Source organism: Heterodontus francisci, chromosome 18, assembly GCF_036365525.1.
Source record: "Heterodontus francisci isolate sHetFra1 chromosome 18, sHetFra1.hap1, whole genome shotgun sequence".
In the NCBI taxonomy this organism is placed as follows: Eukaryota; Metazoa; Chordata; class Chondrichthyes; order Heterodontiformes; family Heterodontidae; genus Heterodontus; species Heterodontus francisci.
Genome location: NC_090388.1, coordinates 68,475,569 through 68,493,324, shown reverse-complemented (window position 1 = coordinate 68,493,324; position 17,756 = coordinate 68,475,569). Strand labels below are relative to the sequence as shown.

The following is a 17,756-nucleotide window of genomic DNA, read 5'->3' as shown; positions in this document are numbered from 1 at the left end:
TCTGGCAATCTGGCAGTATTTGTGGTAACTTTCTTCTGGTGCTAGGCCACAAATGACTAGATTTATTGAATTCAGTTTCACAACTTGTCATGGTGGGATTTGAACTCATGATCTTTGTCTTTCCAGTACAATACTTTAACTACAATATTACTGTACCCACTATTGACAAATAAATACTCTTGATTTATCAGCTTGTTACTAATTTGACCGATTCAGATATATTTATTTTTCCCTTTTTTGGATGTCCTGGCGGAAGAGGAATTGGAGGTTACTGAGGACAAATATACTGAGCATGAGATAATAATGAGGATACACCCATGAATGGTACAAAAAACAGACGTTCTCTTCCCAGCTAGTGGCTGGTATTAGATGCAGTTCTTCTGGGGATCCAGTAGCCCTATCTTCATATTTCACTTCAACCACAGCCTGTTGCATTTAATGTGTTTATAATGCCCATGACCCTTTGGGTTAATGCTTCAGGGAGATAATCTGATGTAGAATGCCTGGATGTTCGGCTTGGGTTAAACTCGATGTGCAGGATACACCTTGGCCCAATGGATTCTTTAGATTCGATGCTGGTGGATTGTTCTCCTGTCATTCTGCACATGTTCTCTCTGTGGAAAGTCAGTTATCCAAGAGGCTTTTCCTGAACCAGCTGAGTGTGAGGAAGAATATATAAACATTGTAGGGTACTGAAGGAATGCACATGGGGCTCTTCAACCATGTATAGCCGGTCACCAAATGCACTGGATGGGTTTTGTTCATCTTGGGGTAACTCAGTTGTAGTTAGTGGGGTCTTTTTAAGGGTACATTTCTTTTCCTTTTTGATAACCAGCTACAGTCTACAGTACTACAATAAAACTTACTTCATGGATATGAATTTCTGCCCTGCCTTGAAAGTTGATTGGATTTGATGGAAAAAGTATTTTTGGTAGCTAAATGGAAGAGTTGCTGCAAGCTGCTAAAATTTAAAGTTAATCTTCACAGTGTCATGCAGACCCCCACCTGCCAAGAATGAGGCATATTAATTTTGTCATATGAACATTGATTTTAAACTGTTGCTGGAGTGAAGAAATGACTTGTTTGAAGATCACCAGATACTGGGCTGAAAGGACATTTGCATACTAATGTATGTAACACTGCTTGTGGAGACAAAGTACTATTCCCCGCTCCAATTAACCCAAATTTTGATCACCAGATATTGAAGGTAAGGAAGCGCATTCCAGGCCCTGCTAAAATGGTACAATCCACAGAACCAGGACTGGTTAAGCCAGATGGTCACATGACTAACTGGCTGGTCCAGGTTTTTTGAACTAGCCACAGGACAGTTTGAATTCAGAAGGCTGTTTGAAACTGAAGCTGAAACAAGCAAGTCTCTCGCCTGGTTGTCTCTCTCTTTTGTGCTTTTTCCCAAGTCACTGGACCCACAGAAAACATGTAAACATCAAGAGAGAAAAGGCTCCTACATCGGAACAAGTTGAAGCATGAACTGGGCCACAATGAATTGCAAGACTTATCGACTACCAAAGACTCCACATTGAACTTAAAAGGACTGTAACTACCAGATATTGCCTCAAACTTTTCCCCTTTATTCCTTCTACTTTTTCTGTCTTTATCTGCGTGTGTGTTTATTGCGTATGTATGCTAGCATGGTCGCGTCGCATATTCGTAGTCGTTTAGAGTTTAAGATTAATAATCTTCTACCATTCTGGCTTAAATCTAAGGAAGCCTGTTTGATTTCTTTGCCTTACAATTGGAACGAGCTAAAAACACTGTTTTTAAAATTAAACCCTGTTACGGTTAAACCAGGCAAAGGCTAAGAGGGATCCCCTAGACCCCGCTCGCCTGGTTGTAACAACAGGATGAGGGATACGGTAGGTATCATGTAAAAGAGTCATACTGCATCGAGGAGGGCTTTGAGGTCAATTGTTCTGCTGTGGATCACACCCAGATCCATTGACCTATCAAAATTAAATTAAGATAGTCCCTTATGGATGTGATCCCACTCGGTTCCTGGGTATCTTTGCTTTCCAGGTTTTAGATGTAGAGGAAATTTGCTGAATGGTTTGTGACAAAATCGACTTATATCTCCATCACACGACAAACCAGGAATTTATAGCATACCATGCGACTGCGGACTCATCTGCATTGGAGAAACAGGCCACAGCCTACACACTAGACTCGAGGAACACCAAGCTGCTTCAAACAGTGAATGGGACAAGTCAGTTATTGTCGAGCACATTCAACTCAATAATCACCACATCGAATGGTCCAATTCCAAACTCATCTCATCCATTATGCACCAGTATGCAAGATGCGTCAGGGAGGCTATGGAGATCTATCAACACCACACTGTCCCCCTAGATATCTGCCTGCTCACCAGTGATATCTGGCTACCCCTGTTCAAGAAAAACATCACCAACCTGCTCTGCAGCCAACATACCCCAACAAGAACAGTAGTATGTATCAACGTCTGTATCAAAGACATAATAGCTGACCAATCAGCAGCAAGAACAATAACATTTAATGGCCGATTAGCAGCAAGATCCCCTCCACATTCCCATTTTCCACCACATATAAACCACAGTTTCCACCCGTTCCAGTTCTTCCTCCAGACAACGGTAGTGTATGCTGCCCAAAAAGTGGGGTCTGCCAGTTTTTTTTCAAGGAAACAGCTGCTCTTTTCAGAGCAAATTCACATGGTGTCAAACTGTAAATTTCATGTAAATAAAACTTTGTTATACCCTCTTTTAATCAGTTGGATTTGGATTTTACTGTGTTGATGCACACAGTGTTTTGTGTTCTCCAGTTGAGAACTTTAGAAAGTCCAGTTAATTATTTGTTATATATTGTAAGAAGATCTTGGGCAGAATGTTCACAAAGAATAATATAATGGAATGGCAAAAGGATATTTTTTTTCTATTATACCATTTAACTGATAAGCATCCCAAAGACCTGGTCTTTGACTCATTCCATGGCTGCTATATGGGCTTCTCTAAATCAGGTTTCCATTGGTGGTGTCCACAGGGCAGCCACATGGACTACCCTCACACGCTTCCCAAGCATTGCTGTTTAAATTGGGCAAGGGGTGGTTTGTTCCAGATAGGGTCACTCTTCTCCTAAAATGGGACCACTTTAGTATGGCTGCTAAATTACTTAAAGATGTCTGAATGATGATGAAAGCCAAATGACTAACTTTGAAGAGTGTTTAGCAAACCTAAAGTCTGATACACTGAAGGTCATGGGAATCTTTGTGCAGTCTATATAACATATTAGAAATTTTATGTCTGTGTGCAATTCCTGCCAATGTTTTCCATTATAAGTTCCTACATCCACATTTATGATGGAAACTAACCATGTAAATGTATAATACTGTAATTACACTTTCCTGCCAGTAGAGGTGCCACCATTCACTGGATACTTAGTTTGACAAGTTACCATAAGCAATTTCCATGATAAATGTGGACACAGGAATTTATCATGGAAAAATAAAAATAAGGATCAAAAGTGTGATTATAAAATGGGAACTCAAATATGTTACAGGTGTTTCTGAATTATTTCTTCACATATTCTCTGGTAAGAAACACCTGTGCTGACAGCATGGCTGAGTTTGCATCTCACTTTGGGTGGTTTGTGAGCTTGTACCATCACTCTGTGCATCAGTGCATTAACACTCCAAAGTGCACACCATCATTGCGCACTTAGTAAGTTCGTACATGATAGCTGCCATTTGACCAGGCTCAATCAGGGCAGCAGTTGACGTGCTACAGTTGGCTGTGCAAGAGGGGAAAAAAAAGTCATCTCCTGGTTTCTGTTGGAATTTCGGGGTATAGCAGAAGTCTTAAATAATTGCTCATCTGGACGATGCTTAAATTAACAGCAATGAATTGCAGAGTCGACGTTTCAATATTTCCGTTAATCAAAAATAATCTAATGAGAATGATGAGTTCAGAGGTATCAATTTATCATGACCTTTAGCCGTCCTGTGTTCGCCTTGACACTGTGTAATGCCTTCTGTGAAAACATGTGTCCCTAATGTGTTGAGCAAATACCTTCTTACTGTTGTCTGTTCTATAGTGAGTAATGGCAGCACTTTGAGGTTTCATTGAATACACACTTGACAACTGCAAACACGGCACTACCAGTTGAGGTGTGAACTAAACGAGAAAGTCGGTGCAACCTTGAACTGTACTGTAACAATGTACCTTCATATAGAATTGGAAGGCCACGGGACACAATGTTCAGGTTTGACTTGAAAAGTTGTCTGAAAAATACAACCAGTATAGAAATCAAGTTGTTGTGACTTCAACCTCCTGTTTTTGTAAAAGAAAAGTCAATGGGGGATTGAACAAGTTTCTGGCTCTTGCCCTTTACTTGTAACTGAGTGACATTGCCCCTTTAAAAAAATGTTGAAGTAGAAGTTGCAATATTCAGTATTTGTTTCTGCTTTCTTGCTCCACCCCTGTAGATGGTGCTGTGCTTTCAGAACGTCACACGACAAGATAGTACAGTGTGTGCAAAAAACACAACCTACTGTACAGCACCATCTGCAGACCTGGCAGTCAGAAATTGTTTTTCTGTTTAACTCGGCCCACGCAGTGTTTCCTGTAATCTACATTTCCATTTATTGCCGTCAGAAAAGGTTGGAAGTGTTCATCAGGTATGACTTTTGCTTAGGTCGCTATTTTTCCTGCAGCTGCTTGTTAATGCTATTTTTGTTACTAAGGCCTATAGCAAATGCTTTACTGTGATCTTGGAGAAGACGGATAGGAACCTCAGTTTGTTTTGGTTTCACAGTTTTTTTGGTTATGGGGTGGTGCTGAAAGGTGTGAATTAATCACTTACTTGCACCGATTGCCAAAAGTTCGCAAACTTGAAACAAATGGTTATTTCCACGTTGCTGTGCTTCATATTATCCAGCAGTTGTCCAGAAGGCCCATTTGGAACAAACAAGGATCATTCAAGAAAAAGCTTTTTCATTGTCTAAAACAAACAACTTTTTAAAATGTAATACTTGAATTTGTTTTAAGACGAGCATACTTTTTAACGGGAGCTGTTTTGTTATTATAGTTTCATACCTCTGAGGAATTCCGTTCTGCCCGTGGCATTACTCGTTCATACGAAAAAAGTTCCGTTGCTCTCTATCCCTTGGCAAAATGAGAATTCCATTATTACGCCAAAGAGAACTTCCCTGGATCTCTCAAGTAAAGGGATTAACTCAGAACCACAACTTCTGAATAACAGATTTTGTTGCACCCAGGATAATCTTTAAGTTTTCAACCAACAAAAATGAGGAAGGCCTGTGGCAGTGGCCATTGTTTCCCTGAAGAACGCACAGGTTTCCTTTATGGATTTGTTTAGATATGAACTGTACATGTTCAAGTTTATTACTGTAAGTTAATTCTTGCTTCAGTCCACTACTGCTTGTTCATCTTTTAGAAGCCCTTTTTCACGCAAAGAGTAGTAGAGATTTGTAACTCTCTTTCCCCCAAAATGCTGCAGGTGATGAGATCAATAGATTTTCGTTGGGCAAGGGTATCGAGGGTTAAGGAGCAAAGACGGGTAAATGAAGGTGAGGTACAGATCAGTCATGATCTATTTGAATGGCAGAGCAGGCTCAAGGGGCTGAATAGTATGCAACCATTGGTAAAGTTCCGACAACTTAGCTTCTTGGTAATCTCTCCCTTAGGGATATTCTTCAGTTATTTTCTTATTTTAAAAGTCAATTTCTGGAATGACTGAGTTGGGGATTACTTTACCCCATCAGTCTGCTGCATCCTTTAATGATAAATAGACAATGGTAAGCCATGTTCATCTGTATGGGACACTCTGTCTCAGAAATGCAAGCCGGCCCATGTTGGAGTCTGAGCAGGCAGGCAGAATTTCCTTGCTTACAGCCCCTTGGAGGCAGAATGGAATCAGAGATTTTGTTTAAAAATAAAATGTAAAACATCTTACTTCGTAAAATTAACTGTTATATTGATAATCACTCTTTCACACATTGATTTGCCTTGCTTTTTGACAGAAATATAACAACTTAGCTTTGTACTGTTGTTTAAAAAGGAAGAAGGGATAGACTGAGTAAGGACAGGCTGGTCAGCCTCACTTTGGTGGTGGGCAAATTATTGAAAAAAAATTCAGAGTGAGCGAATAAATCATCAGTTCGAATGGCACAGATTAATCAAGGACAGTCAGCATGGATTTGTTAAGGAAGGTCATGTCTGACCAATTTGATTGAATTTTTTGAGGAGGTGACAAAGAGGGTTGATGAGGATAGTGTGTTTGATGTAGTCTACACGGATTTTTAGCAAGGTTTTTGACAAGATCTTGCATGGCAGACTGATAAAAATAAGAGCACATGGGATCCAAGGGCAAGTGGCAAGTTGGATCCAAAATTGCCTCAGTGGCAGGAAGCAAATGGTAATGGTCCACAGGTGTTTTTGTGACTGGAAGGCTGTTTCCAGTGGGGTTTTGTAGGGTTCAGTATTAGGTGCCTTGTTGGGTATGTATCAATGAGCATGATTATGAAGTTTGCAGATGATACAAAAAATGGCCTTTTGGTTGGTGGGAAGAAAGCTGTAGACTACAGGAAGATAGCAATGGGCTGGTTAAGTGGCAGAAAAATAGCAAATGGAATTCAATCCAGAGAAGTATGAAGTGAGGTAATGCATTTGGAGAGGAGAAACAGACAAGGGAATACACAATAAATGGTAGGCCACTTAGAAGTGTAGAGCAACAGAGGGAGATTGGAGTGCATGTGCATTGATCCAAGAAGGTAGCAAGACAGGTAGATAAGGTAGTGAAGATGGCATATGAGATACTTGTCTTTATTAGCTGAGACATAGAATATACGAGCAGGGAGGTTATGCTAGACCTGTATAAAACACTAGTTAGACCACAGCTAGAGCACTGTGTACAGTTCTGTTCACTGCATACAGTACGGGTGCGATCGTGCTAGAGAGGTTACAGAGGAGATTTGCAAGGATATGGCCAGGACTGGAGAATTTCAGCTGTGAGGCAAGGTTGGATAGGCTGAAATTGTTAACTTAAGAACAAAGGAGTCTGAGGGGATGTTTAACTGAGGTGTATAAAATTGAGGTGTCTAGATAGAGTGGATAGGAAAGACTTATTTCCCATAACAGAAAGATCAATAGCCAGGGCGCATAGATTCAAAATATTTGGGAGATGGATTAGAGGGGGGTAATTTGAGAAGTAATTTTTTCACTCGGTGGTTGGTTGGGGTCTGGAACTCACTACCTGAAAGGGTTATAGAGGCAGAAACCCTCATTGCATTTAAAAAATACTTGGATGTGCACTTGAAGTGCTGTAACCTGCAAGGCTGCGGATCAAGAGCTGGCCATTGGGATTAGGCTGGATAACTCTTTCTCAGCTGGCACAGATACAATGGGCTGAAAGGCCTTCTTCTGTACCATAAATTTCTATGTTTCTATAGGGCAGGGTACAGTTTTTCCCAAAAACTATTTTAATTTTGTATTCATTTGATTGTGGCACTACTTCCAGAGGGCTGTGGAGGCTCAGTCATTGAGTATATTCAAGACAGAGATCGATAGATTCCTACGTAGTAAAGATATCAAGGGATACGGGATAGTGCGGGAAAATGACTTTGAGGCAGAAGATCAGCCATTATTCAGTTGAATGGCAGAGCAGGCTCGAAGGGCCGAATGGTCTACTCCTCCTATTTCTTATTTTCCTATATCCTGCCAACCACAGGTGGCATTCAGGTACTTGTTGCTTTCTTGGGTACAGTTATACAATTACTTTTGCATTCATAGAATTTGTTTTTGTCTGCATTAACACAATTGTGCAGACCATTTTGAATTGGCATCAAATTTAGTATAACTTAGTCAGAAGGTCATGGGTTCAAGCTCCAGTTACTTGAATATGTAATCTAGTGCTGCACTGTCGGATGCCAACTTTCAGAGGGGATGTTAAACTGAGGCCCTGTCTGTCCTTTGACTAAGAATAGAGTAGGGGAGGCAATGTTTATCCATCGATTAACACTACTGAAAACACATTATCTGGTGATCTGTCTCATTGCTGTTTGTGGGAACTTGCTGTGCACAAATTGGTTGTTGTTTTCCCCCACATTAGAACAATAACTACACCTCAAAAGTACTTCATTTCCAGTGAAGAGCTCTGGGGTGTCTTGAGGTCATGGAAGGTGCTATATAAATGCAGGTTTTTTTATTTTCCTTTCTTCCTTGTGCCTATCGATCTGACTTTTGGCTGCAATTTAGTTTAGTATTTTAAAATACAACGTTTAATTTGCTGGGTAAATGGAAGTTGGATGTGCCGCTGTTTGTGAAATCTCAAGTCTTGCAAAATTCTTTGGCTATGAATTCCATTTGCAGTTTTTCTGCTACTTGACCAGTCCATTGCTATGACAATACACACTAGGCGAGAAATTGGGATCATTTATGCCCATTTTTTTTAGTGCTATGAGTGCCCTTAGAGCTCCAAAATGGCATCTGTGGCGCATGCAGTTTTAGATGAAGCCATCCGATACCATATTGGTGAGTGTTCACATGCACGCAGTGAATGTCTGTTGCAAGTATGCAGAGTAGGCAGATCATGAGATCAATCAGTAGGTAATGCTGTTTTCTCGCCAGCGCTGTAATTTTGGAGTTCGATGCTGCAGTTAACGTCCTCTCTCAATCTCGCACAGCTGAGCATGTGATCAGGAAGGACTTCCCTACCTGCACTATTTAAAGGGATCATCAACTGACAGGTTGATTGCTGGTTGATTTCTTCTGCCTGTTGCTTCAATTCTACAAGTGTTGTGTGCTTTGTATAGTAGTTTCAAGTTGCTGTGATGGTCAGTGACAGAGGGAAGGGAAAGTGTGGGACTGCTGGTGAATTTGGAATAGTGTGGCAGGTGCTGAAGACATTTTTGCTGACGTCATGGCTTCTGCACAAACCCTTTGTTCCCAGAGGTGATGGCACGATTAGCCATTTCCTTTGGAATACAGAATGACATGGAGAATGAGCAGGGGGTCATATCTGCCTAACTTCAGTGAGGAGCAATGTATCAGACATCTGTGCTTCAGTAAGTATATTCTCACTGAAATTTGCCAGTGCAGCCTCAGCTACAACCTTAGCAGGGTAAGGACCACGTTGCCGGTGGTGGTGAAGATGACGATGAATTTTTATGCACCAGGCTCGTTCCAGGCTGGAGTTGAAGATATTTGCTACATTTTGCAGTTTGCTGTCGCTGGTCTGTAAGGGAGGTCAGTGAGGCTGTCCATTCAATGAGAGCTAACAACATTTCATTCTCTCTTCCAGAGAGAAGCAGGTGGAGCGAGCATATGGTTTCACTAGGATTGCAGACTTTCCCATGGTGCCATTAACTGCACGCACATTGCTTTGTGGTTGCTGACTGTCAACTAGTCATTGAGTCTTAGAGTTTTACAGCACAGAAATAGGCCTTTCGGCCCAATGCGCCTGCGCCGACCATCAAGCAGCCCTCCAAACTAATCCTATTTTCCCACACTTGGCCCGTATGTTGTGAGTGTTCCTGCCTCTATCACCCCTTCAGGCAGTGTATTCCAGATTTCAACCACCCTTTGGGTAAAAACATTTTTCCTCAAATCCTCTCTAAACTTCCTGCCCCTTACCTTAAATCTTTGCCCCCTGGTTATTGACTCCGCTAAGGGAAAAAAGTTTCTTCCTATCCATCCTATCAATGCCCCTCATAATTTTGTATCCCTCAATCAGGTCCCCCCTCAGCCTTCTCTGCTCCAAGGAAAACCACCCCAGCCTATCTAGTTTCTCTTCATAACTGAAATGTTCCAGTCCAGGCAACATCCTGGTGAATCGCCTCTGCACCCTCTCCAGTGCTGTCACATCCTTCCTATAGTGTGGTGACCAGAACTGTCCACAGTACTCCAGATGTGGGCTAACCAGCGTTATATACAGCTCCATCATAACCTCCCTGCTCTTATATTCTATGCCTCGGCTAATAAAGGCTAGTATCTCATATGCCTTTCTAACCACCTTATCTACCTGTGCTGCAGCCTTCAGTGATCCATGGACAAGTACCCCAAGGTCCCTCTGACCCTCTGTACCCCCTCGGGTCCTACCATCCATTGTATATTCCATTGCCTTGTTAGTCCTCCCAAAGTGCAACACTTCACACTTCTCAAGATTCGAACTCTGTCCTCTACCGGAACCAAAAGTGATTCCAATCCCTCAATGCCCAGCTAGTGTGTGACCTTACGCAGCAAGTCATGCAGACCAATGCCTGGTATCCTACAGCAGTCACTATGCCTTTATTCTGTGACAGTCCACTGTATCAGCTGCATTTGAGACACCATGGCAAACTAAAGGGTGGGGACTGGGTGATGGGGGCTATTTGCTGACCATATGGCTGCTCATCTAAAAGTGCGTGCACAACAGATGCCATTTTAGAGCTCTAAGGGCACCAATAGCACCCAAAAAATGGGCACAAATGATCTCAATTTCTCACCGAATGTGCATTAATGTCATAGCAATGGACTGGTCAAGTGACTGAAATATGGCCCATTGCACAATCTATGCATGTTGCGCATGCGTGCACACAGTGAAAGCTATGCTGCCACACAAGATGTGATAGAACAGCCAATAGGCGTGCTGAGACAATACTGTCGCTCCAGTACTGCTCTAGAGGAGCCCTGCAGTATTCAGCAGAGTAGGTGGCCAGATTCATAGTGGTCTGCTGCACAACCTTGCCATCACGAGGGAACAACCCTTGCCACCAGCAACATGGTGAGCAACTGAGGAGCAGGAGCACGAGGAGGAGAAAAGAAACAGAGGAGGCAACCTACACTGCCCCTTTCTGCTTTGTGCAGATCTCATGCAACTATGGTACCAGTAACCGCAACCCCAATTCCCCATTCACCGACAGTTCCATATCTTAAATTGACTCTGTCACTGACCATCACAGTGTCCACTTAGTCACAATGCAAAAATAAAAGCCACCGCGAAACAAACATTCCAAACCAAATTTATAAATGAAATCATACCATATTACACACAGGAGTCAACATGACCACTTGTAATTTATATAATGGCTTTAACGAGTAAAACATCCCAAAGATCATCACAGGTGAGTTATCAAACAAACTTTGACACCGAGCCATGTAAGAATTTCGGACAGATGACCAAAAGCTTGGTCAAAGAGGTAGGTTTTAATGTGCCTCTTTTAAGGAGGAAAGAGAGGTAGGGAGGCAGAAGGCTTTAGAACATAAGAACAGAAGAAGTAGGAACAGGAATAGGCCATTCAGCCCCTCAAGCCTGCCCAGCCATTCAATAAGATTATGGCTGATCTGTCCCAGGCCTCAACTCTTCTTTCGGGCCTGCTGCGCATAACCTTTGACTCCCCGAGATTTCAAAAATCTGTCTACCTCCTTAAATATATTTAGTGACCTAGCCTCCACAACACAGGTAGGGAATTCACCACCCTCTGAGAGAAGAAATTCCTTCGCATCTCAGTTTTCAATGTGTGTCCCCTTATTCTGTAACTCTGTCCTCTAGTTTGAGATTCCTCCACCAGTGGAAACATCTTCTCAACATCTACCCTGCCAAGCCCCCTTAAAATCTTATGTTTCAATAAGATCACCTCTCATTCTTCTAAACTCTAATGAATAAAGGCCTAACCTGTTTTGCCGTTCTTGACAAGACAACCCCTTCATCCCAGGAATCAGCCTAGTGAACCTTTTCTGAACTGCCTCCAATGCTTGTCTATCCTTCTTTAAATACTGGGACCAAAACTGTACACAGTACTCCAGGTGTGGTCTCACCAGCACCCTGTACAGTTGTAACAAGACTTCCCTATTTTTAAACTCTAACCCCCGAGCAATAAAGGCCAACATTCCATTTGCCTTCCTAATTACTTGCTGCACCTGCATGCTAACTTTTTGTGTTTCATGTACAAGAACACTCAGATCCCTCTGTACTGCAGTATTTTGTAGTCTTTCTCCATCTAAATAATAATCTGCCTTTTTATTCTTCCTACGGAAGTGGATGACCTCACACTTTCCCACATTGAACTCCATCTGCCAAGTTTTTGCCCACTCACTTATATCTATCTCCCTTTGCAAATTCTTTGTGTCCTCATCACAACATGCCTTCCCACCTATTTTTGTAGCATCAGCAAATTTGGATACACTGCACTCTGCCCCTTCCTCCAAATCATTAATATTAGATAGTAAATAGTTGAGGCCCGAGGACCAATCCTTGTGGCACCCCACTAGTTACGGCTTTCCAACCTTAAAAAGACCCATTGATCCCGACTCTCTGCCTTCTGTGTGTTAGCCAATCCTCAATCCATGCCAACATATTAACCCCTAATACCCTGAGCTCTTATTTTGTGCAATAACCTTTTATGTGGCACCTTATCGAACGCCTTCTGAAAATCCAAATCCAAATACTGGTTTCCCTTTATCCACTCTGCTTGTTATATCCTGAAAGAAATTTGTCAAACATGATTTCCCTTTCATAAAACCATGTTGACTCTGACTCTGTTTGATTGCATTATGTTTTTCTAAATGTCCTGCTATTTCTTCCTTAATAATGGACTCTAGCGTTTTCCCAATGACAAATGTTAAGCTAACTGGTCTATAGTTTCCTGCTTCCTGTCTCCCTCCTTTCTTGAATAGGGGCGTCACATTAGTGGTTTCCCAATCCACTGGTACCCTACTGGAATCCAGTGAGTTTTGGTATACTATGACCAATGCCTCCACTATCTTTGCAGCCACTTCTTTTAAAACCCTTGGATGCAGGCCATCAGGTCCTGGCGACTTGTCTGCCTTTAGTCCCATCAGTTTGTCCAGCACCTTTTCCCTCGTGATAGATTGTTACAAGTTCCTCCCTCCCATTTACACCTTGCTCATCTATTATTGTAGGGATGTTTATAGTGTCCTCCACTGTGAAGACCAATGCAAAATATTGGTTTAAATTATCTGCCATTTCCCTGTTCCTTGTTATTAGTTCCCCAGTCTCATCCTCTTACCTTAGCTATTCTGTTCCTTTTTATATACCCGTCGAAGCTCTTACTGTTTGCTTTTATATATCTTGCCAATTTACTCTGTCAAACAATTTTCCCCCTCCTTATTAGTTTTTTAGTCAGCCGCTGCTGGTTTGAAAGAAATTCCCAATCCATTTTGTACGCCTTTGTTTTTGATTTGATACTCTCCTTAACTTCCTTTGTTATCCACGGGTGGTTCATTGTTCTCATTGAGTCCTTCTGACCGGAATAGGCGTTTACTGAGTGTTATGAAATATCTGCTTAAAAGTCTGCTACTGCTCATCTACTGACTTTCCCTGTAGTCTATTTTCCCAGCCCACTTTAGACAACTCTTTCTTCATACTTCTGTAATTGCCCTTGTTTAAATTGAAGACACTGGTTTGAGACCCGAGTTGCTCACCCTGAAACTGAATTTGAAATTCTACCATGTTATGATCGCTTCCCCCTAGAGGATTCTGAACTACGAGATCTCTTATTAATCCTACCTCATTACACATTACCAAATCTAAAACAGCCTGTTCCCGGGTAGTTTCTGCAACGTATTATTCTAAGAAACAATCCCTGATGCACTCTACAAATTCAGCTTCCATGCTGCCTTTGCCAATTTGATTTGTCCAGTCTATATGCAGATTAAAATCACCCATGATAATTGCAGTGCCTCCATTATTTCCTGATTAATGCTTTGTCCTACAGAGAGGCAACTCTTCGGGGGCCTATAGACCACTCCCACCCGTGATTTCTTTCCCTTGCTATTCCTTATTTCCACCCAAACTGATGCTACATCATGATCTATTGCACCTATATCATTACTCACAACTGCACTGATCCCTTCCTTTAATAACAAAGCTACCCCACCTCCTTTTCCTTTCTGCCTATTCTTCCGGAACGTCGAATATCCTTGAACATTGAGTTTCTGGTCCTGGTCATCCTGCAAACACGTCTCTGTGGTAGCTATCAAATCATATCATTTATTTCTGTCTGTGCCGTCAGCTCATCTATCTTGTTGCAAATGCTACGTGCATTCAGATAAAGAGCCTGAAGCTTTGACTTTTTACCATTGTTACCTACTCTGGTTCTGATTTCTGCTGTACTCTTATGCTTGTATTCTCTGTCCCTTCCTGTCACACTCTGATTAATGTATGCCCCTTCACTACCCTGCACCTCTGCTCTTTCATTACTTTTCGACTTTTTAAACTTTCCTTCAATTGAACCCCCCTACTATTTAGTTTAAAGCTTTATCTACAACCCTAGTTATATCATTTGCCAGGACACTGGGCCCAGCATGGTTCAAGTAAAGCCCATCCAAATGGAACAGCTCTCTCTTTCCCCAGTACTGGTGCCAGTGACCCATGAATCGGAACCCATTTCTCTCACACCAGTCTTTGAGCCACGCATTTACCTCTCTAATCTAGCCAGTTTGCACGTGGCTGAGGTAGTAATCCGGAGATTATTACCTTTTGTGGTTTTGCTTTTTAATTTAGTCCCGAGCTGCTCATAGTCAGTCAGCAGAACCTCTTTCCTAGTCCTATCTATGTTGCTGGTACCGAGGTGGACCACGACAACTGGATGCTTCTCCTCCCACTCCAAGTTCCTCTCCAGCCCAGAAGAGATGTCCTTAACCTTGCCACCAGATAGGCAACATAGCCTTCGGGACTCTCTATCTTTGCTGCAGAGAACAGTATCTATTCCCCTAGCTATGCTATCCCCTATGACTGCTACATTTCTCTTTTCATCCACCCACTTGAATGGCGCTCTGAACCACGGTGCTGTGGTCAGTTCACTCATCCTCCCTGCAGTCTGTGCCCTTGTCCAAACTGGGAGCAGGAACCTTGTATCTATTGGAGAAGGGCAGTGACTGATGCTCCTCCAAAGCTAAATTCTGGATCTCCATACCTGCCTCACTCGCAGTCACACCCTCCTGTCTCTGACCACAGTCCAAATTTGATGTAATTAATCTAAGGGGTGTGACTGTCTCCTGAAACAGTGTCCGGGTAACGCTTCCTGTCCCTGATGTGTCGCAGTGTCCGCAGCTCGGACTCCAGCTCATCAACTCTGAGCCGAAGTTCCTCGAGTAGCCAACACTTGCTGCAGATGTGGTCACCATGGATCACACTGGCATCCACCAGCTCCCACATACAAGCTGCAACATATCGGCTGCCCAGCCATCTCTATTCTATTTAATTAATTAATTTGGATCTCTGTGTTTAAAAAAAGAATAATTATTTAAGTGTACTCTTAACCTGTAATGACGTCTGCTGATTTAAAGTACTTGGCCCAAACAAAAGAGAGACATGGAAAAAATACCCACCAATCACTTACCAGCTGTCCTGTGATGTCACACTTCGATTTTTGTTGGTCGAGCAGGTTCACTGTTCCTGCCGCCACTTCTGTTTTTCTCTCTCTCTCTCTCTCTCTCTCGTCTCCAACTCTGTTCCTTTTGGCGCGCTTTTTAAAGCTCTGCTCCTGCTGTGCTTTCTCTCTCTCTCTGGTCTCTGACTCTGTTCCTTTTGGCAGGGAATGCCAGAACTAAGGGCCTTGGCAGCTGAAGGCATGGTTGCAATTGATGGAGTGGTTAAAATCGGGAATAGTCAAGAGGCAAGAACTGGAGGAACACAAATATCTTGGAAAATTGTGGGGCTGGAGGAGATTACAAGATCGGGAGGGGTGAGGCAATGGAGGGAATTGAAAACATGAATGAGGATTTTAAAAACAAGACATTGCTTAACTGCAAGCACAGGGGTGATGTGTGAATGGGACTTAATGCAAGTTAGGACTTGGGATCATCCAAAATTCTGCTACCCAAGTTTTGGAGGGTAGAATGTGGGAGGTCGGACAAGTGTGTGTTCGAATAGTCAAGTCTAGAGGTAACAAAGGTATGGATAAGGGTTTCAGCAGCAGATGAGCTGAGGTAGGGGTGTAACAGAGGTGGAAATAGGCGGTTTTAGTGATGGTGCGGATATGTGGTTGCAAGCTCATCTTGGGGTCAAGTTTGCAACCAGCCTTGTTCAGCCTTCGACAGTTGCCAGGAGGAGGGATGGAGTCAGTGGTTAGGGAACTGAATTTGTTGCAGGGACCAAAGACAATGGCTTCAGTCTTCCCAATATTTAATTGGAGGAAATTTCTGCTTGTCCAAGACTGAATGTCGGACAAGTAGTTTGACAATTTAGAGATAGTGGAGGTTGTTTAGGGAGGTAGCAGTGAGGTAGAGCTGGGTGCCATCAAAGTACAATCAGAAACTGGCATGTTTTCGGATGATGTCTCTGATGGACAGCATGCAGGTGAGAAATAGGGGGCCAAGGATAGATCCTTTGGGGACATGGAAGTAATGCTGTGAGACTGGAAGGAGGAGTCATTGAAGCTGATTCTCTGGCTACAATTGGAACGATGAGTGTAGTCCCACCCAACTGGATGACAGTGGAGAGGCATTGGAGGAAGATGATGTGGTCAACCATGTCAAAGGCTGAAGACAAGTTGAGAAGCATGAGGTGGTATGGTTTGCCTTTGACATAGTCAAATAGGATATCATTTGTGTCTTTGATAAGATCTGGTTCAGTACTGCTGGGGCAGAAACCTGATTGGAGAAATTCAAACTTGGAGTTCTGGGAAACGGCACAAATTTGGGAGGTGACAGCATATTCAAGAACTTTGGAGAGGCAAGTGGCATTGAAGATGGGGTGGTAATTTGCAAGGACCGAGGGGCCAAGGGTTGGTTTCTTGATGAAAGGGGTGATGACAGATTTGAAGAAGGGGGACAGTACCCGAGGAGAACAGTTAACAATGTCAGCTAATATGAGAGTCAGGAAGTGAAGTTGAGTGGTCAGCAATTTAGTGGGAATAAGGTCAAGGGTGCAGGAACTGGATCTCGTAGATAAGATGAGCTTGGAGAAGGCATGCGACGAGATGAGAGAAATTGCAGAAAGATTCAAGTTCAGGGCTAGGTCAGGGGGGAAGCCTTAGAGGAAGTTTGGCCTGGTGGACGAGGGCAAAGGAGTGAAGTGACAGAGGCAGCTGATGGGATGGTCCCAATCTTAGTGACAGAGTTTCATGGGTGGAAGAGACAGGGAAGAAGGGTTTAATAAGACAGTCTGCAGTAGAGAAAAGAAGCCAGGGGTTATCTTTGCATTCCAGGATGATCCAGGAATAGAGCAGTTTTGTCAGATGATCGTAGGATCTGATAGTGCTTGATGTGATCCAGCCATATCTGGCGGTGAATGTCTAAACCAGTTTTCCACTATAACCGTTCAAGTCTTGCACTAGATTAGGCAGAAATTTTGCCGACTGATTAACCATTCCAAGGAATTGTTGAAGATCTTGGACAGAAGTAGGAAATGGGAATTCACTAATGGCTCTCGCCTTTTGCGGGTCTGCCATTATGCCCTTGCTACTAACCATGTGCCCTAGGAAACAAATAGATGTTAGAGAATTCACATTTCATTAAGTGTCAGGCCTTCTCTTTTTAGACTATTCAAACCCACTCTAACCCTCAGGTCATGCGGATTCACCATGGGCTAAGATGTCGTCCATATGGCACATTATTCCTTTAAGACCCTGTAGAATGTTCGACATAGTCCTTTGGAATATTTTCGGTGCTGATGTTATACCAAGTGGTAAACGATTAAAACAAAATCTTCTGACCGGAGCGATGAAGGTTGTCAATAACCTTGACTTCTTATCCAACGGGACTTGTCAAAAGCCACTATTCACGTCTAACTTTGTGAACATGTTAGTTTTG

The 17,756-nt window shown here is 42.7% G+C and overlaps 1 protein-coding gene across 9 annotated transcripts in view; it reads left to right on the top strand.

Moving 5' to 3' along the window:
* LOC137379700 (ataxin-7-like protein 1) overlaps window positions 1–17,756 on the top strand; it is a 269,395-nt gene that overhangs the window by 79,688 nt on the left and 171,951 nt on the right. For 2 of the 9 annotated variants that reach the window (XM_068050934.1, XM_068050930.1), the window contains exon 1: window positions 4,525–4,660. The exons of the other annotated variants lie outside the window; for them this stretch is intronic. The gene's annotated coding sequence lies outside the window, so the exon portion shown is untranslated. Of the gene's footprint in view, window positions 1–4,524; window positions 4,661–17,756 lie in introns of those variants that run through there. 9 annotated transcript variants of the gene reach the window in all.